This window comes from Polistes canadensis, unplaced genomic scaffold (assembly GCF_001313835.1).
Source record: "Polistes canadensis isolate GaletaPanama2010 unplaced genomic scaffold, ASM131383v1 scaffold_70, whole genome shotgun sequence".
In the NCBI taxonomy this organism is placed as follows: Eukaryota; Metazoa; Arthropoda; class Insecta; order Hymenoptera; family Vespidae; genus Polistes; species Polistes canadensis.
Window position 1 is genome coordinate 410,889 of NW_014569617.1, and position 21,378 is coordinate 432,266.

General features: G+C 37.0%; 1 protein-coding gene across 6 annotated transcripts in view; it reads right to left on the bottom strand.

The window, feature by feature from the left end:
* The window catches only part of LOC106786247 (stress-activated protein kinase JNK), a 103,624-nt gene that overhangs the window by 21,180 nt on the left and 61,066 nt on the right, over positions 1–21,378 (bottom strand). For all 6 annotated transcript variants that reach the window (XM_014747415.1, XM_014747411.1, XM_014747413.1 and 3 more), the window contains one exon: positions 8,985–9,029. The gene's annotated coding sequence lies outside the window, so the exon portion shown is untranslated. The remainder of the gene's footprint in view (positions 1–8,984; positions 9,030–21,378) is intronic.

The following is a 21,378-nucleotide window of genomic DNA, read 5'->3' on the forward strand; positions in this document are numbered from 1 at the left end:
AGACCCTTTCTTTTCTTCTTTCTTTTATTTTTCTTTCTCTTTCTCTCTCTCTCTCTCTCTCTTTCTCTCACTCTCAATACGTATCGATCTCGAAATTTATTTCTCAAAAGAAATGAAATTGCTGATAGGAAATTTATTCGATATTACCGCGTGTAGAAATTTAATGGCGATATTTAAAAACAAACGTTCCTTCTTGCGAGAAGAATTTTATATTCACGCTATCGTAAAATCGATCAAATCGAACAGATAAATGTATCGCGATAACTATTCCAATTTTTTATTATACACTTGCAAAGTTTCTTCCGAATGACCCCCTATAGAAATTTTATGTTGATCAAACTTAAAAACAACAATACAACAATATATCCAAGTTTTCTATAACGATGAAAATATATTGGAATTGGAAAAAAAGTATAGAATTTTTCGACCACGCAAAGACACACAGACGTATCCTATCAAAGTGAAAATAACATTTTGAAAGAGAATGGAGTTTCACATGTAAATCTAAATTTGGTCTCTTGGTTGAAAAAGAAAAAGAGATTGGAAGTTCCTTGCCTGGAGCAAGGAAAGACGGATTGAATTTTCGATTAGCACGAGAGATGGCTACGTTTATCTCTATCTTCCTATACCCCATCTTTAGCTTTGCATGCTTCAAAGCACCTTTTTCTATCCCCCACATATGTCTACAAACACACATAAAATATGTGTAAGATGAACACACACGTAGGAGTCATCCAAGCCAACCAACCGTGTTCTTTTCACGCGAAGAAGAAACCATCCCAGCAGTTCGTGTTTGCCTCCTTTTCGCGGTTCATACGTGTATGCTCTTGCGTTTGCTCTCATTTAGAATGACTCCGAGACATAGAGAAGAGAAGCGGGGAGAGAGAGTGGAGGAGGAGGAGGAGGAGGACCGAAAGCGTAACTACTCGCGAGTTTCATTCATAGGCACACTAGCTTACTTGTTACCATCTATAAGAACGAAAATGCATAGACCATAGTAGTTGGTGGTACTAGTTCCACGCTAGGAAGCAAAAAATGAACGAGAACTCGGGTGGTGGTCTTCTGTGTGATACAGCGAAATGGAAAAACGCGAAGAGAAAAGAAATAAAGAAGGATAGGTAAAAGAGAGAGAGAGAGAAAATTGCAAAGTAGAGGTAGCGATTGTTACCAACACCTGGTGCCGGTTAATTAAGTAAAAGCGTCGTGATGGGAACGAACCAGTCCCACGTTTGGTTTGAATAAATAATGCACTCGATTTCCATTCAACTCGTCCTCCATTTCCTTTTCTCTCTTTTCCTTTCCATTTTTTCCACTTTTTCACGTATTTTCGTGTTTGCTCGCTGAGAGAGAGAGAGAGAGAGAGAGAGAGATGCATTTCGATTGTATGGATTTTTTAATTTATTCAATGCATCACAATGAAACAGATCCAGATCGTATATTTCAATTAGTATTGCTTTTTCTATCATAATCCGATTAATTTTGTAATATGCGTATAGACACTGTTGTATATTCAGTTCGATTTATTTATTATGAATATTTTTCTATCGATAAGTTGAATTAAATTGCATCCGTCTCTTCTTTTACGATCTATCAAATATTTCGTACATCGTGTTATTGAATATCATAAAAATCAATGGAAAATAATTTCAACGACCGTAAATCAACGAATGGAAATTTGTTTCGAGCTCGAGATTATGGAAATGGCAGATGATTTAGAGGAGGAGAATGCACAAATCTCGTTAGGAGATTCGTTTAACGATTCTCCAACGTAAGGATACTCGAAGAAGAATGCGGAAATATTTCGTAAGATTATCGGAAAGAGTAGCATAAATTGTGCTTGGCTAACGCCCGAGATAACCTTAAGGATGAACTGAGTATAGGAAGAGAGAGAGAGAGAGAGAGCGAGATAAAAGTAATCCGAGATTTATAAAAGTCAATATTTTGTACGTTCGATATCATCCGGCACGAAAGTATGAATGTAAAATCCGAATTTTTACTGGTAGAATTTATTTCCGGCTTTCTTTCATCGCAAATCTGATAATATCGAGAATACGTTGAAGCGTTATTTTTAGCACACACTTTGACGTGCAGTCAGGTAGGAGGATAAAACCGATAATAAATAATATCCAGAATATCACCTAAATGCGATTAGTTTTTCATAGAAATAACTTGTTCAAAAGTTGCATATATCGAAAATTTGGGTAATTTATTCTTATCGTCAAAATGAAATGATAATGTTGGGTATCGTTGAACTTTCCTAGAATACGCACGCTCGCGCTTACTTCTATATCATTTTAAATGCAAATTTTATTGATAAGCACGCCGAGGGGTTGAAAAGAAAGGTAGGTAAAAAAAATAAAAGGCTAGTGTAGTCCGCGTGTTTGAAAAGAGGTTGTTCTCGTTCATCCCTTGTATTTTAGCCTCATCTTTTTCTTTCTCTCTTAGTCTTTCGTAGATTGTAACAACATTGGGTTAACGTAACGAGCAGTAGCAACACTCAGCGGCATAAGCCCTTCCTACTTTCCTTCCTTCTCCTTCTGGTCGGTTTGTAATCGAAAGCCGATACTCGGCAAGTTCTTCCAGAGTGTTGTTACGCGTAGGCGATATTCGTAGAAAGTACGTTAAGTCTCGAGAGGTCAGGCTAGTTTTGCTGGTGAGTTAGTCAGGATGTAAAAGAGGGTGCTGCTTCCAAAGAGTACAAGGGGAGAATGAGAATGTAGTGGTAGAGAGGGTTGCAGACTGACGTTGTTAAAACCACCTGCTCGCTTTTAATGCATCTGCAAAACCAACTAAAGAACCGACGTCACCGAATATCGAAATTCGATACTTTCCGAAGGAAAGAGATGAAGACAGTAATGTTGTTCCTACAGAGAAATCATTTTTTTAAGAACCGACACAATTTTATATTTATCCCATTTCATTTCCAATCTAAAATGAGAAAAGAAAGTCTGATATATGTATACAGATATGTTTGTTATAAGAGCGGATAAAGAAATATTACTACGCGCGTGAATAAAAAAAAAAAAAAAGAAATAAAGGATCTGTTCTTCTTATCGTACACACACATTCGATCGATCGATTTGCATATCGCTTTGGCGACAAATCCAAGCGATTACGTTGAAAACGTAAACGGAGAAAAGTTCCTGTAAGCCGAGAAGATTCATTTCAATGCTATTTCCAAAAGAAACTTTGTCTTCCCCTCAACGAAAATCATATAATTCAGCCGATTTATTTCTCCGGGGACCATGGAAAAAGGAAACATTTGATTATTTTTGTTTGTTTTTATCGATAGTCTCTAGCTTGGAGAATTTCCACGAGATTTCAATTCGTTTTCCTTTCGAGCCAGATTCGTTATATTTAGAAATGTATTTACTATATGTCGGTATCTTGTACGTTCATCTTTTGCGATTAATTCGCGATTTCGTTAGAATTTCGGGTGTAATAAGTAAACTGCCGGATGGTTAAAGATAATCTTTCGGTACGAGCCTGTGCCAAGTCGAATTGGCACTTTTCTTATTTCTACGCATTCGAACGTGAAGAATTAGAAACGTATTAGATTCGATACACCTTTGCATTAGAAAATTTTCAAATAATCATACCAGTTATTTCGTATAATCGTATCATTTTTTCAGATCCTTCCAACGTTTAATTAATTTTCTAAACAATGCAAATCGTAAGTTGATCGTTCGGTAAAAGAAGGTAAAAGATTTATTAGACGACGATCGTGTAAAACAAATAATCGAGTGAAATGGTAAACGAAAGAAATGGAAATGTAGTAGTTGCATTACGACCCGGATACGGCTGGCCTAACCGATCGGTCGTTCCAACTGCAGCTGCCGACACTGCGACGAATGCGGAATTCGCATACCGTTTGGCAACTACTCGAAAAGAGAACCGAGAGCTTCCTATTTTCCTCCTCCTTCGTCTCCTTTTTCCCAATATGTTGCATTTTTGTTTTCCCCTTAACTCTAAATTTTGGTCTCCAATATTAACGTTATAAATTGTGCATTTATTTTGACTATAATAAATGAAGTCATTGCAAAAGACTCGAATAAACACGATTAAGAATTTAAAGTATCTCAAGCGCAATTATGACGATAGGTAAATAGTATGTCGCGTATTAAGCCAGGGAAGGTAAAGTTTTCTCTTAGCAAGGTATCGGAAGCTCGTCAATATCGGTTTATCGCTTTTAATTTCATTTCCTAACTAGGCTAAACTTCTGTCGCAGGTGTAAACTAATAACGAGTTGAGTGAACCACTATTACTACTACTACTATCGATGGATAGAAGCTATGAAGTTAGAAAATGATGAGCTGCGACGATTAAAATCAAAATCCTCGGATAAACGGTTGTGGTGGACTATTTATCGGGAAAGAAACTATTTTCTTCGTAAAAATCGTTATGAGAACCACTGCGATTCAATGTATCAGTGCACGCACAGGACTACGATATGGGAAGGACATTCTGTCGTAGAATTGCTCTCAAGGGAGTCGTTGCCAGATGATGGGAGTCTTCGTACTCTTCTTCTATCTCCAATTTGCGTTTGTGTATGCGTGCACGCGATAGTTTGCACAATTGCGATATTTACATGTTGCATAATTTAGCGAATATTCGAAAATCGTGAAGGATTCTTTTCAAAATAACAGATCATTGTCTTTGAAAGAAGAAAATGTAGAAATCCGAGACGTCGGTAATTGGCATAGCGGGGAACGTCAAAGCACGACGTTGGCTCGTCGATCTTCATTCCCTTTCACGATGTCGTCGAGTGTTGTTAGAATAACGATAACGATGAGCTTCTAGAGAAACTCGGAAGTCGACTAGAAAAATCGAGAAGACGAGCTTTGCGTGTTATACGAGCACACACGCACGCCAGAAATCGGCAAAGAGAACTCCTTTGAGTTGAGCCTTTTAAACAGGACCACCCCACACGTTGCTTTGCGATGCCCCTTTGGTTAGATCTATTTAAACTTCGTCATATATAATTCATCTTTTACGAAAGACCTTTCAAATGTTTCTTATTACGTTTCTAATATCTCTTCAAACTCCTTATTTATTACATATTTTTCTAGATTTTATTTGTAAGATTGATTTATTTATTTTATACTTCTCTTACTTCTTCGATAAAGTCGGAAGGAAAAATAATATACTCCGAGTTGAGTGGAAAAAAAGTAAGGAAAGCTCCGAAGGTAGTTTATCGGTTCGTTGAAAGGTAGAATTTTCTTCTCTACAACTGCACATCCTGTGGGTTTGCGATCGAGTTCTAGCTACTGACCTACTTCCAAAACGATTTTCAACGGATAGAACGGATTTAGGCGCGATCGTAGCAAACGATTCTCGCGATTTCTGTGAACCGCGGCCAAAAATACTCGGAAGTATATAATCGGGTCATTTGTCCGATATGTTTGTCGAACTAAACACGTACGTTCAATTCCATATAGACAAATATTTCCATAGAATAATATATTATTTTCTTCTAATTATCGCATAAACGTGATTCATTTGCACGATCTCGTCTCGACAATTCGCGCGTTCATCTTTTTGACATCGACGATACCGTGCAAATGAATTTATAATATTGCGATGATACTCTGTTTCTTTTTTTTATTTTTACTTCTTTCCTCTTCTTTTTTGGTCTACGAATTTTGGCACATTACGAAAAATTCGCGAGAGTTTAGTTATTCGAGATTAGTATTCGCATTCCTGAGCAAAATTACGATTAGTTTGTCACGAATTTGTGAAGACTTATGGTTAGATAAATATCGTATGTTTAGAAACGATACACGTCGTTGCCTTTCCAACATATCAAACATTTAGCGTTAAACGTGACACGAAGTATGTTTCTAGGAAAAATATTTTCTAAGTATTTTCATCGAATTCTCCTAGAGAGGAATTTCACGTAAATTGTTAAATATTATCTTATTTCTTTAAGAAAAGGGACTATAATATTCTCTCTCTTAGCGTAACATAATAAATGAATAATTTCTTAGAACGTCTTTTTGAATATTCTATCATGGACGAAAGCGTAATCAGAGAAGGTGGGTGACTTCTGCTTCCGCTTCTTCGTCGTCTATTTAACGGACTTTAACGATGTCCACTTGTTTTAGAAAATAGAGTAGCTTGTTGTCGTCGCGAGAGAATAAAGATCCGTAACAGTCGACGAAGAGAGAAAGAAAAAGATTGTTCCAAAAATTGTTAAAAAAAGAAAAAAGAAAGTAAGAGAAAGAGCTAATTTCGTTCTTGGAGTTTAAACTTTAGTAGAGAACAGGATACACAGAGTACATCGTGTTTAAGCGTGTTGTACGATCCGTTTCGCTACATAAATCTAACATGTGCCGTAGTCAAAGCTGTCTAGAGAAAAATCCTTCCCTTCTCGTTCTCTTATGCAAATTATATCTTAAGTTTAACGATAAAATATTAGCGAGTTCGTACTAATTCAAGAAATAATTCTTCTAAAAATCCGCACTTGCTTAGTTGCCAACCCAATAGATGCGATGAAATTTATTTCACGCAATACTTGATAGAATTGTAATTACGCGAACGATACTACCAAAGTTGATTATTCATTTCGCTAGCAATTTCATCGGGATTTTCATTTCTCGAAAACTCTGGGGTATTAATTCGATTGGCGTTTGAATAAAAAAGGAAATTATACGTTTCGGGATTAACGAAATGAATTTTCCTCGATTCGGTGGTAGAATTCGTTCTCATTTAGGAATTAAAAAATTGCGGGGAAAAAAAGAAATAGAAATAAGTTCCTTTTGAAATCATCGGTCGTAGGAAAAGCATAGAGACTACTCAGAGTACTTGAATGAGTTCTTTGTTATGCGTGTGTGTATCTCCAGGAGAGAGAAACGCGTGGGTGTAATTTGGAAGGAAATAAAGCAACGTGAAAACAAACAAGAAGGTAAGTAGTTACCGAGAGGAAGAAACGAGGAAGGAAAGCAACGACGCGTGCCACGCGTCGTGTGCGTTCGTTCGCGTGTCTCTCTGTTTCGTCATGAGAGAGAGAGAGAGAGAGAGAGAGAGAGAGAGAGAGACGTTTCTTCTCTCGAGCGTGCAGTCGAGTAACAAACTAAATAGTGCGATAGAAAAAGGGATCAACAAAAGCACCAAGAGACATCGCGCGTCTTGGGAAAGAAGATGAATGAGAGACGAGTATCGGACTAATTGCAATTATCTCCCAATTGCAACATTTCGAAACAAACCAAAATAATTTAAATACCAGAGAGAGAGAGAGAGATAGAAATAAATGATGAATAGTATATTCTCGAGTTTATTAAACAATGAAATATAATAGAAAAGGAAGCGATAAAATAGGATGGAATGTTTAATTTTATTTCGGAATGAGAGGAAAGAGAGAGATAGAGATAAATCATACGAATTACGAAAATAATATATCGAAGAGAATGCGAGATGAGGAAAGAAAGAAGGAAAGAAAGGAAGAAATGGAATGACAATATTTGAAAATAATTGATGAATGAAATATTAAAGATAGAGAAAGACGGATAAATAGTAAAAAGAATGCACTTCCTTGCGAAGAGAAGTGCAACGATGCAGTCGCATCAAAGTGACCGTGCCGGCATCGCATCGGCTGGTCGTTTCTCAGAATGCTTTACGGGCAGGCGTAAGAAGACCGGCCACTTCATCTGCTGGATTTAGAATGAATTATCGAGGTATTAACGTAACGTAGCGCGCGTGGATAATGTGTTTCCCGACGATATACGAGATATCGTGTCCAGCTTTTCTCTCTTTCTCGCTCAGAGCAAGGGACCTTTCTGGTTGCTAGTCATTAAGATTTCTGCGAGTAAGATCGCGGTCAAAGAAATCGCTTGACAACGACTCTCTTGAATGTGCGCGCGCGTGAGAGAGAGAGAAAGAGACAGAAGGATTGAAATAAAGGTACTTTCTCACTCGGCGTGTCTCTTCCGACCTCAAGTCTCATCGGCACGTTCTAGCTTTTCAAGCAAAAAGTGTCTTTAGTAGGGATCCGGTTCCTAATTTGTGAGAGACCCGGTTGATGAAAACTCGAGACGAAATTACGAGGACCTAGGCTAAAGAGAGAGAGAGAGAAGATAGGCTTTTCCTATCGAAATGTCATGCTAAACGGAGTAGTTATAATTAGGATGGTGGATCCTAGTTTTAGTCTTTGGTTACGTATAATGTATCGTAAATTAATCGTATCTTATTTATAGACACGTCTGACCACTATTGCCAATTACTACTTAACTACTAAACGAATGATTTTCTAATGACTCGTATTATTATTTGTAGATGAAATTTTTATCAGAGAGAGAAAAAAAAAAGAAAGAAAGTATTTGCTTGAAAGTGATAAATTTTGATGTCAAAGGAAAAAAGAAAGAAAAAAGGGAGAGAAAGATGGATGCGCTGATAGTCAGGTGAAAATCACGTGGAAGGTAAAAGACAAAGGAGAAAGACGAAGACAAAGACTCGGGTGGAAAGATTTATCGGCACGATCGAGAAATCCGGAGCGTTGTCCGCTGAGAGATAAGGATGGGGACGGGCCTCTCGAGTTTAGACTTTGGCTTAAAAGAAAAGTGCAAGCTCGATGTCGCGTCTCGATTCACGAAGGCTCGACTATCATAAATCGATTATACGCTCTTTGCCTTTCATCCTTCCCACGCCTCTTCCTCCTCCTTGTCTTTCATTCTTTTTTTATGCGCGAGCTTAAGGCGAAGATGTGTGTTTGCTCGAGAAAAATACGTCGAGAGCCGTCTACTCGACGCCTTTTTCTTCTTTCTTTCTATCTCCACATTTTTGTCCCCCTCGTTTCTTTGTTACTCCGATACACACATAAAAACACAGACGATAAGAAAACAATGTCGTCTCGAAAGCTTTCCAGCAAACACATATCGATAATGTGATATATTTTAAACGTTGGACGTAAGCAACTAATATTTTCTGGAAAAGAATTTAGACTACGGCATAAGCTTTTTTTTTATTGAAATTCTTTTTTGCTTACTGACCGAAACGATTGTTGCTGTCCGTTCTTCTAATCGTGCCCGTGACACCTGTAACAAAGAAAAATTCAACAAATTTAAATTGCAACACCGAAAGGTAAGATGATTACAAATAGAATTTAGTTGGATCGATAAAGGTTAGAGAGGGAAGGTGACGAAAAGGTATGAGAACCCCTGTAAGGTGAGCAGCGGAGAAACGTACTTTAAGCACGGCATTTCCCCTGGGTGCTCGAGATTTGTGTCGACTAATCTGCGTGAAGAGAACGTAACGCATAGCTTTAGCCGCAGAGCCTAACCTCTACCTTAGTTTCTCGTCCCTCGCAGCCCCTTTTTGACAACGACACGTCAAAACACTTCGTTCGTTCTCGAGGGAGGATATGACAGTCGTATACAAGAAGAAATATACCTCCCCCAACCAACCCCTTACCAATAGTGCGTTCAATACCTTTGAGTATTTGAAAGTACCCTATGCTCACCTTCGAAGAATACCAATATAACACTTATTTGCATCGCTAATTCTATTAGAAAGTTAATTTCTATTAAAAGTTCATTCTACATGCGTGACGAAGTGTTTCATTTTTAAATTAGTATATTTACGACCTATGTTATATATTTGCGTAACGTTTAATTAACTTTTCCCTTTTACATTTTTATCTTTCGATTGATCTCTCTTTCTCTCTCAGTTTATTATTCATTAAATAAACAGGGTGAACTATAAAAGATGACGTTTAGAAAACGTTTCTATACCAAGTGTATTCTATTTTTAGTATCGCCAATTGTTAAGAACGAGACGAGTTTAAAACTGATAACAAAATAAAATAAGAGTAAGGAAGAGAGAGAGAGAGAGAGAGAGAGAGAGAGAGAGAGAGAGAGAGAGAGAGAGAGAGAGAGAGAGTTTAATGAACAAGATAACAAAGTAGTTTTACTCGTCGACGATCCGGCAAAGCAGAATACGAATCTCAAATTTTCCAGCCGACGAAGCGCAGCCAAGTTGAACAGGGCGTTGGGGGGTTGGGTGGCGATGAAGGGTGGTTCTACGACGACAATGACGACCAGGACGAAGAGGACGAAGAGGACGACGTCCATTCTCGGGGGAGAAAAGCGTCGTCTAAGTTACTCGCGTCGATGCTCTTCCTGCTTACGTAAATTATTACACCCAACCGCACCAAGAAGTATCTTCTAACCCACGTTTTAAGGGTTGATAGCGGTCGTTGCGAGCATCTCCGAGGAAAAAAAAGAACAAAACAAAATTAAATACTATTTTCCTATTCAAAGTAATCTTCCTTCCAAGATAAAAATTAATTTTGCATTATTCATCGTCTAAACTGTTGAATTTTTTCAAGAAAATAATTCATCGTCAGTTTAGTTTTTGAAATTACGTAGCCAAGAATTGATGAGATTATTCGAGAATAAAAATGTTAAAATTGTTAATTGTTCGTTGATCCCCGCTTCTCTTCGAAGTTACGATAACGACGAAATGTAATTCACTTTTTCTAAACTTTATCGATATGTAGCTTTATCGATTTTACCATTGTCTAGCATGACAAATACGTATATATAAATATATATATATAGATAGAATACGTATGTACATAGTTCCGAGTAGAATGTCTGCGCTCTTCCATTGGCCATTGTATCGATCTTTCTTGTTAGCCAACAACCGCTAATTTCTCCTCGAGTCTCTTGTTAACTCCGATGTCGGAGTTCGTTAAACGATATCGACGATATCCTCAATTTTACGATACGACCGCATTGATATTAGATAATAGAACACGCGATTCATTAATTCTTTCTCAAAGAATAAGCAATTATATTCAAATGTATATACCAAGTTTACCATTCAACCATTTGTATATTCATTTATTCGTAAGATTTTCTTGTAAAAATAATAAATAAAGAATATCTGACCGACGGTAGAAAAAATTCGGTCACGTTAAATGCAAGAAATGTCATCTTTATTGTCGGTGTATATTTATAAAGATACTTGTACGCGATTTACACTTTGACCTCTTTCCTTTTTTCCTTGTGATCATTGCCAGGCCACGATTGTTCTTCCGACAAAAGATCGCATTGTTTACAGATTAGTAACCTTCGTCGCGCCGACGACACATCTTTTTTTGCGGATTCAGCTGCGCGTCTTTTTCTCGGTGCATCGACCGAGCAAGAGAGAAAGAAAGAAAGAAAGAAAGAGATAGACTTTCCGAGGAATAACGAGCATTAAAAAGTGCTGCGTCGTGAATGTTTATCTCGAGATAAGCGGCTCGTACGCAGGAAGTTTCGTGAATTTCTATTGCGAACGGCTATTAATGGAGGATCCGTTCGTTTAAGCAGAAAAAGTCGCGAAAATGTATTATTATATTAGGTTCAATCAAAAGTTCGTGCTATTATTGTATTGTTTCAGGTAGTGTCATTTTTTGGAGTCGATAAAATTTACTTTACATGCAAGGGAAATATTAATTCAACAAACCCACGAACCCTTTTGGTTCACCCTAATATTTTATACTCGTTCGGACAATTATCGTTTCTCGAATTTGAAAATTATGCTTATAATTGATTGAGAAAAAATATTATTTTGCACCTTTCCCGAAGAAAACGAACCACGTAAATAGATGAATGAAATTTAGGCGAAAAGGAAATACTAGACGACACTTGTATGCGAGTGCATAGGCGTTAGAACGTAAATTAAATTGCTTGTCTCGACCTTCGTCGTCTTGTTTCTTTCTAGCACGACGACGAAGTTATACGTCGCCAAAACATGGCGTGTGCACGCGCGCGCGCGCGCGCGTGCACTTCATCGTCCTGCTGCCAGTCGAATACGACGTTTTACGAGTGCAAATAAATGCACACGCACGATACGATGCGGAGGAGGGCTTTAGCTCTATAAGCCACGCTTGAATTAAATTATTTTCAGAGAACCGATGCTTAACACGCTCGCCACGTCGTTCGGATGGTAATAAACTTGAAGTATGAATCGACCTCGAATATTCCCCACGACTGTTCCTCTAACAACGACATTCAAACCCCAAAACGATAATCACTTTTTCCTCGAAACCGATATTGCGCAAGACCGGAATACACTGCTGGGTTTCTTTTATTTTAGTTATACTTTCTTATATAATCTCACAAATAAATCAATGCACAATATTTTTGACTCATTTTGTTAAATATCCGACGTACTCCTATATATTTCATTGTATTCGATTGATTCGTTAATAATAAATTCATTGTAGATAATAATATATATCAACATTTATAATATATAGAAATATCATGAAATGTGTGTTCATTTATTTAGCGATTTAATCCTATTGAATTTCCAGCATAATCTATATAGGGACAATGCAACACATATATCGAAGAATGAAGGAGAGGCTCGATGATATTGGGTAGAACTGTTCGACCAAAGGTACATCAATTTTGTGGTTGTATTAACGTGCTGATACGCGAGATGTCTACGTTCATGTTGGTGATTACACGCGTGCAATTTAAATATATATACCCATATAACACAGGACATGCGTGTAACGCGTAGCATGGTCGTCTTTGTCGTCGTTTCAACGCGTTTACGTGTACGAGCATCGTGGGGATAATACTACGCGCATGCTCTTAACGAGAACAGTGGCAACGCGTGCGTGGGTTCCACCCTTCGATTGCTATACCATGAAGGAGGGTGCGACCAGTTCACCCCACTGTATTAACCTACCGAGGTGAGAGGGTGAAAGGGTAGAACGATACCTCGTGTTGGCAAGTAGGCCAATACCTTCTCTTCTTTTATTTACTTATCTTTTCTTCATCGCGAAGAAAAACGTTGGAAAATTCGATAAAGTATAATAATTCATTTGACTAGTCGTTGTATGTTTCCCTGTAAGAGATCAAGATCTGATGTGGGTCTCTGATATAGAACCGAGATCGCGTCCTACACGTACCACCACCACCAAACCTATGGCAAAAACCGTTCGCGAAGGAAACACGTGTTTCGCATGTAACAGAAGGACTCTAATGTTTTTGCTTCTCGTCGTACGAGATTTGGACTGTGCCATAAAAACTCGCGCACGTTGTTTTTTTTCCTCCCTCTCTTCCCTCCGAGTCTAACCAGATTTCTCTTTCTTCGAGCAAACTATTGTGTATGCAAGATAATCGAGACGATAACGTTGCAATAACGGACAACAGATAATTTATAAATTAAATAGATTTATAATATATATACTTTTTTTTCGGATTAACACGAGACCTCGGGAATATAAATTTTCGTAATATAAATCCATTTACCTTGTAAGACTATACCATCTTCTAAAACATGACGTACGTTCACGAGTGTGTTAAAGAAAAAAAAATCAAAAGAGGAAGATAATATAATCTGCGTTGCATAGTTTGCCGACTAATAATGTCAGTCAGCACGGTAGGCATCCATTAAAAAGTTATTACTTTCTACCTGACTCCTAACTTTTCATAAATCATAGCATCTCATCAAATTCTCTGAACAGGCATAGTAATGAGAATGCAAATTAGTAGTAACTCTCTTTTTTCTCTTTCTTCTTCTTCTCCTTCTTCTTCTCTTTTCTACTTTTAAGAAGTTACCAACGATCCTTTCTCTCTTTTCCTATTTATCATGTTCAAACTCTAAGTCATTAAGAATATACTTTAGTCTATAATATCGACAATCGTGAGTTATCGATCATGCGAGGAACGTCATCAAAGTATTATGTTCGATGCCTAGGAAAAAGTGGAAGAATTTTTCAATTTCCGACTTCGTCTGAAGGTTCTTTGCATTCATAGTAATGCCGAGGAATTACTAGCAATGACTGATTTCCGGCTTTGACGGTAACATATATATACCTCAGTGAATTGGACCGATCGTAAAGCCGACTTATGCATCTTTACGGTGGACGTAAAAGCGGATTAAATAGGAGAAAGTATATTCCTGAACATAAGACTCCTCGAGTTCTCATGATGAAGCGAACAAATACTTCATTCAATCAATTCCAATCAGAAAATTAGTTCAACGATGCTTCCAAAGAGACCATTGTGTTAATCGATTGACAAACATTTATCTTCTCTTTCAACGCATTCTACAAATATTCATTAAAATTAATCGCGAATACGAAAAGAAATGATATGGGATATCACGCGAGATGAGACTCCTTAACGGATACGCGCGTAAAGTTATATCTCAAAGTTATATTTCTCGTGTTAAAAATATAAAATATAAAACTTTATGAGAATAAAATTCAGAAGAATAATTTTAAACAAATACTCTATGAATATTAGCTCGAATAAAAGTTAGAGAATCTTCTTCGCGGAAGTTCATATTCATTGCATCCCTGTAGTTCTTGGTAGTCACGTCAGGATAAAAAAGGAAGAAAAAGGAAAAAGGAAAAGAACATCGCGGAAGTTTTTTTTCTGTAAGAGAAGAAAGGGAAATGGTAGCGACATAAACTCGATAAAAGAAAAAAAAAAAAAAAAAAGGAGTGAATGGCCGTGCGTGCGATCCCTCGGAAATTATCTTGGTACTTTTTTCCCTCGTGGAAGAGGGTGGAATATCTTTCTGGGATACATCCTGGAAGATCGTTCGGGGAATCTCGAATTAGACGTATTCCACTTCCGTGTAGGGTAAAACGCTTGGCTGGAGGGGTAGGAAGTTCTGTTTTACCGACTGAACTTCACCCTTAAATGATATTTTCAAATAAATTATTGTTTTTTCATTGAATTATATTACACGTTAGGTTAAATCATTAAACTCTCGCATATGCATATCTTCGAAGTTATTTGAAGTTTTACGCGTTCGTTCAAATTATTATCGATAAAAGATAAGATATTTCACGAATAAATCTCGATCGTTCGTTTTGTTAAAGGGGCCGATAGTATCGCCCTTTGTTCGAAGAGAAACTACATAAAGTCCCCCAAAAATATTATTAAAGAGAGAAAGTATAAATTGAGATTTGCGTGGAGAGGTTTTCTGAACGGTCGGTGGCATCTCTCGGTTCGACAAGAAGATTTCTTGCTAGGGGTAAATAACTCGGAGCGATAAGAGAACCAACCCGTCGTAAATTTTCCCTGACAAAGGAACGAGGTATTTTCTCTCTCTCTCTCTCTCTCGGCCTATTTTTTTAGGACACGCCTTTGGTGGTATGCAGAAGCGGTACGAGTAATGAGAAGCAGATAAGGACTACCGCAACTAACGCGACTTTCGATCTCGATTATTCACGAATACTAAACATCTTGACACTTGACGCGAACAAATGTTGCGGAATATGAATGAGAAGATATTTCTTCGTTCATATTAATATAAAAAAAAAAAGAAAATCAATAATATTTAAAAACGGATAAATATCGGAAAAGTTGAAGATAAGAAAAGGATCCAATTTATAGGACGAATAATGTTGCTATCCTTTAGAATAGCTAGCCCTTCGATGCATGCAAGACTCATAAATTCAAGAAAATGTATCTGCGAAGGAAAGCTTCTAAGAACAAAACCTATTCTGAATTGTATGATTTGTCGAACCACGATCCTGTCAAGCGCGTTCTCTCTTGGAAACAGAAACGAAGGTGTAGAAATTCGAATGGCTGAATATCGATTTGTTGCTTTCTAAAAAGAACATAAGGGAAAGAAATAAAATAGACGAAACGAGATTGATAGAGCTCGAGTCGCTGTAAAATTGCATTAAAAATCCTATATCGTTTTACATTATTGATGGTGTTAAAAATGGAGTTAAATAATTACGTCAGATCTATCTGGAATTAATTGATGGTGAGAGACCCGCAAATTTCATGAGACATTGAACGAATTACTAAAACCTATTTCCATATTCTTCATATTAAAAAAGAATCAATTGAAAGTTCGATGAATTACGATAAATCAGGCATTGACATTGTATCGTGGTCAGGATGGCTATTATAATCATAAAGTAAGCATTCTAAATTTAACAAAGTTTGTCGATAATCGATAAAGTAGCCGCATCTCGAACATCGAAGGGCTCTTCCTCTTCTATACATATACATACGCGAATCGTACATATTGTATAATAATATTCGATGGTATAAGAGTTTGGGTGAAGGAAGAAGAAGAAGAAGAAAAAGAAGAGTGAATTTAAAGCACGGAAATTTCTCGGAAAAATCGTCCCGATAAACGTATAGTGAAGGAGAAAAACGATTTTGGTAGAAAGGGTCAGCGATTTATGGCTATCCATCGAAAGCGAGTGTTATGGCGGTAGGAAGGACTCCATAGATACCTGCTATCCTACGTTTTCCTTTTTTCCCCCGTCCCTTCTCCTGTGTTCTCTTCACCATTTGCTCTATCACTTTCTTTCTTTTTTCTTGTTCCTATATAGAAGCTTTCTGGCACTCTTTACGACTGAGTTTGACGACGAGACGCTGAAATTCATCGCGATCGTTTGCACGAATGGACCACCATCTTACCTAAACTCTTATCTTCCTTTGTGGAAGGGAAGGGAAGGCACGTCCTATATGGTGCACAAACCATTAACGAGTAAATAATAAAAATATTAACGAGTGCCCCTAAGATACGTTTGGTCTTTTAGACCAAAGAGGGAATTTGATTCGTTATTTTCATTTTAAATAAGAATACAGGTAACCTTCCTACAACACGGTTTCGGTATAACAGGATTCATAAATTGGGATTACAATGAATTATACAAAATAATACGTTGGATGTACTATGAATAGATCCGAATTGAATTTTGTTCGTGTAAAAATAATCGTAGAGATCTTGCGTCGTCTCTCTCTCTCGTTTTGTTATCTCCCTTCGTATTTTCTCTGAAGAAAAGAAAAAAAAAGGAAAAGAAAAAGAAAAAGCGTATAGCACTTACCTCTCGCGTACTATTACGCAAGGAAATTAAGAGAAGGGTCCGACGTAAAAAAGGCGGTCGCCTCGGCGCCTACGTGATTCGAATATAACGCGAGAAATACTACGACGACTACTACTAGTCCGAGGAGTTTCTCGCTCTAAAAAAGGCGACATCTTTTTTACTTCTCTCCTGGATCTGTGCAAGAGGACGCATCTGCCTCGGCGATTCGTAATCGAGCTCGCAACCAGATGGAAATGTCGCGACTCGAAAAAACCTGAGAGACGGGAACAAATTAACGAGAGACGAACGAGAGACGAACGAGAGACGAACGAGTGACGAACGATAGAAAATGAGAGAGAGACATATGTTTTACATTTATACATTTTTCATGAAAACAAACCAAAAATACAAATAGAAATCAATATTATTTTACACGACGCACAAACTGTCATATAAAAATGTTGATACAAAATGAAAAAGTATGTTTGCATGGTTCGAAAATAACTCGGTAAGCCAGCATATATAATCTAGTTGATTTTTTGTTCTCAGGACAACGGTTTAAAAGATTCGACGTTTATGCGTGTTTACGTTCACAAGAACGAAACCGGTAATAGTATCTATACGAGGAGAGAGAGAAAGACACGGAAGAGTGTAAAATAAAATGGACCTCCTCTGCAGTGTTATGGCTTACGATTATGTTACCTCGTCGAAAGGCATTATCCCAAGTAAACTTTCCTCTTTCTACCTTTCTCTTTTTGGACAGCAAGTTTCAGGAGCAGCTTGGCATTTACGAAGGATAATGCCAACTATGAAATATCTGCCACATTCAAATTTATCCACGTGTAGTCTGGGAAATTTATGTACGAGCATGAAAAGTCTTTTCAAATCCTTCGGCGTTTTTTATTTCTTCAAATTATTAATTTTAATTGCAATATAAATATTTCTTTCTTAATTATCGTGTACTTAATTTAATTGTTCGTTCAGCGTATTACAAATTTCACGGTGGTGGTAATTCGGTTGAAATAAAAAGAAGAAAAAACAAAAAGAACGGCGATATTTTACAACAAATAATCGAATAAGGAAAGAAATGGTAACGAGATTAACGCGGCTCATAAAATTTTCCATGAGATCGAAAGAATTCTCTCAAAAAGAAGATCCGAAGTACTGATAAACCCACTAAGGTCAAAGAGCTTAATGAACCATCCTCTACTAGTGATCGTGATCGAACTATCAAAATGTTCTCTTTCTTTTCTCTACGTCTTACAATTTACGGAAGAGAAAACGTAGTTTATTCTTTTACAAATATTACGAAAATCGAACGAATTCAAACGAACGAAATCGATCTGAAACGGGGTGGCCTTTAAAACTTCCTACGAAAAATACAATTACCAAAATGTCAGGAATAACAAATATAAAACGTTTAAATAAATAAAAACGTTCAAACGAGTTTTTGCTGATTTTTCTTTTAGGGAGTTCGAGACTCGTGAGTATTATATTCAAACTTGGCGCAACGCGACTTGCTTCTTTCTTTTTTCACTTTTACGTTGAAATATCTTCCGTCTAGAAGTCTAGAAGACGAAGAAAAATGAAAGAGAGAGAGAGAGAGAGAGAGAGAGAGAGAGAGAGAGAGAGAGAAGGAGACAAAAAGTTTCAAGTGGCCATCGAGACTTTTACCGATTCCCTCGAAAGTTTTCAATGAAATACGCGAAACTTTTTCGTTTGATTGAGTTTTATCATCATTTTCTTTCGCTGTTAATTAGAAAACTGTATGAATTCGTTTGAAATAAATTAATAAAATAACTTATGAATGTATATACAATTTTGTGATTCGAATAATATTTCTTAGAATTCAATGATAGAGAAAAACAATTTCTAATTCGAAAGAAACATGGAAAATATATGGGAGAGTGTCTGATTATCGAATAACGTGACAAAATTGAATGGAATGGTAAGAATCTCGTAAAAGACACGAGTTCGTGATCTTTAAGGACTTTTAAGAGTGAGAAAAAGAAAGAAAGCACACGAAGTGCTACCCAAAATTGTCTTTTTACGAGCCTTGAATCCAGGCCAACGAGATTTTAGGCGAGCAGTTAAACCGATCGTTCTATGATCGCGTTTAAACTTACCTTCGCGCGCATGCACATAAACACACACACATACACTCTTTTTTTCTTTTGCCTTCTTTGAACGTCTATGCATGTTCAAACGTAATCGTCTTCGAGGAATCGTTTACGGATTGTTCGAAGAAAATGTATTTAACGATCTTGCAAAATCTATTTGTACGATTTACATCGACAAACAACTTTAACAACTTTATTTTTTGATCATATATATTTGTAAAATATAATTTTTCTTCGAAAGAAATTTTGTTTCCAAAAGAAAAATAGAAACGCGAAGAAGGTACCTTTGGGAAAAGTGCTTTCTCTCCCTTTCCTCGGGGTTATATTAAATTTTAATATTCGCGCAATGTTGCAGCAAATAACAGCGAATAGCACATTTTTCTACATGTAAATATATATATATATATATTTTTCGAGAAATGCATTCAAACGTTTCGTCGTCTCATTCAGATTTTTGTGTAACGCAAAGAAAAATAAAGTAGAAGAATAAAAAGAAGAGGTTAAAGGAAATGTAAAAGAGATGAGAATAGAAGAAACTCGGGTTCTTCTAGAGAGAGAGAAACGAGAATGAGAGCCAAGAACGGCGCCAAGGATATTTATACCTTTGGCGACCTTTGACGGCCACTAAGACGAGAACGGCGACGCTCAATGAAAATCTCTCTCGTGCCGTCACTCCGAAGAAAGTGAGAAAGAGAATGAGACTGACTGAGATATATCCGGAGAACGAATCCCCAAACTTGCTCGATCAATGTCTTTCCTTTCGTTTGACCAATGGCTTCTTCTTTATATTCCAATTCTATCGAGAAATTCGATAAAATGTCGGAATTCAAACTTTCCCGGTATAACATATATATTCATATACTCTCTTACAAATAATAATTCTTTGATTGTTCTCTCTCTCTCCTTTTTCTTTCCCCTGTAATAATGGTGGCAAATATTCGTAAGACAAAACGCGATAATAAATTTAGGGGAAAGCACGATTCAAGGCCGGAGAGGATACCCATTTTCCGTCTTCTTAAGGGTAAATGCTGCGTCGTTAAGGGCTAACGAGGGAAAGATGGCGACTCTGAAACGAGATTGCGTGCTTCGTTGGCAAAAGTGCTTAATTGAAACTGCCGACTAAGCGAAAGCCTTTGCTTTCGGCAAGCGTGACTTCGACCACGCACGACTTCCGTTATTTTATCTTTTTAAGTACCACTCGAGTGGGCTGATGTATCTTAAGAAATCCAGAAGATTACCTTCGTACCAAAGTAACGTCGAATTTTATTTTAAATCAAAATTACGAATTGTTTGTAAAAAAAAAAAAAAAAAAAAAAAGAAATGGACAGAAAAAGAAGTTTTTTTTCCCCTCCCAAGACGAGTTTATTTCGAGGAAGACGATTGAATTCCTGGGTAGAGTAATCTGTAAGAAAAGTTTGACCATAACGTGGAAGGTAATACAAGTGGAAGCTTCAAAAGTTTATCGACGCTTTATGAAACCTTTGTCTATAGATCGTCGGGTAGAAGCTTATGAAAGACGAGCTTTTCTTAGCATTTAGACAGCTTCCCTCGTGTGTGTACGTACTTGATCGAGCTACCTTTAACCGTTCCTTCTATCACTACTATCGGACGAACTATTTATTAACATAATACAGGGGTTAATGAACTTTTATAAAATTACGCCCCACCTCTTCCCGATAGTTTCTTTCAAAAATATCTCGTTTACTTATTTTTTATATTAGAGATCTAGCTCGTATTATTTCGCAATTTAGCGAGAAATTTGTCATAAATTATTAAAAGTACGTTTGAACAAAGTTTAAACTCGAAAACGTTCCCTTTTTTCCCGTATTTCTCCCTTCTTCCAGCCACGTTAGGTACGCCTCATAAATTCTGGACATTTTCCGCTTCGAAAACGCGAGCGTAGGTTTTTACATAGAAAAATTCATGCGTTCAACAAATGGAATTATCTTTCGTCTACGGCAACATCCTGGACTCGGTATTCCCTGTCTCGAGCAATCTGCTGGAAATTATCGCTATCGATCATATCGATAAAAACAACTATTCTTTTTTTTTATCGTTGTTCAACATTTTTAATAATAGACAAATATAAATACAACAGTTGCATTAATATTAAACTATTCCGTTCCTACAAAACACTTCAGTTAAAAATATTTCGGCACTCGAAGAGTTAAATGGCGAAGAGAAACAAAAAAAAAACAAAAATTTGCGAGAAATTTGTCGGCACACTGACCTATATAATTTCTTGGAAATGACTCGAGCGCTCGAGGTAAATATAAAACAAAAAAAAAGAAAAAGAAGTGACTCGGTTCGACGACACCAGGCTTGCCATATAAGGAGCGAGCCCTATATGGTGATACGCTCACCTACATTTATACCTGGAAACGTTCAGCGTTACTAAAAGAAGTGTATCATAATAATAAAAAAAAAAAGTACAAGAAAACGAAGAAAATCCTTACGATAGTTCCGCTTTAATGA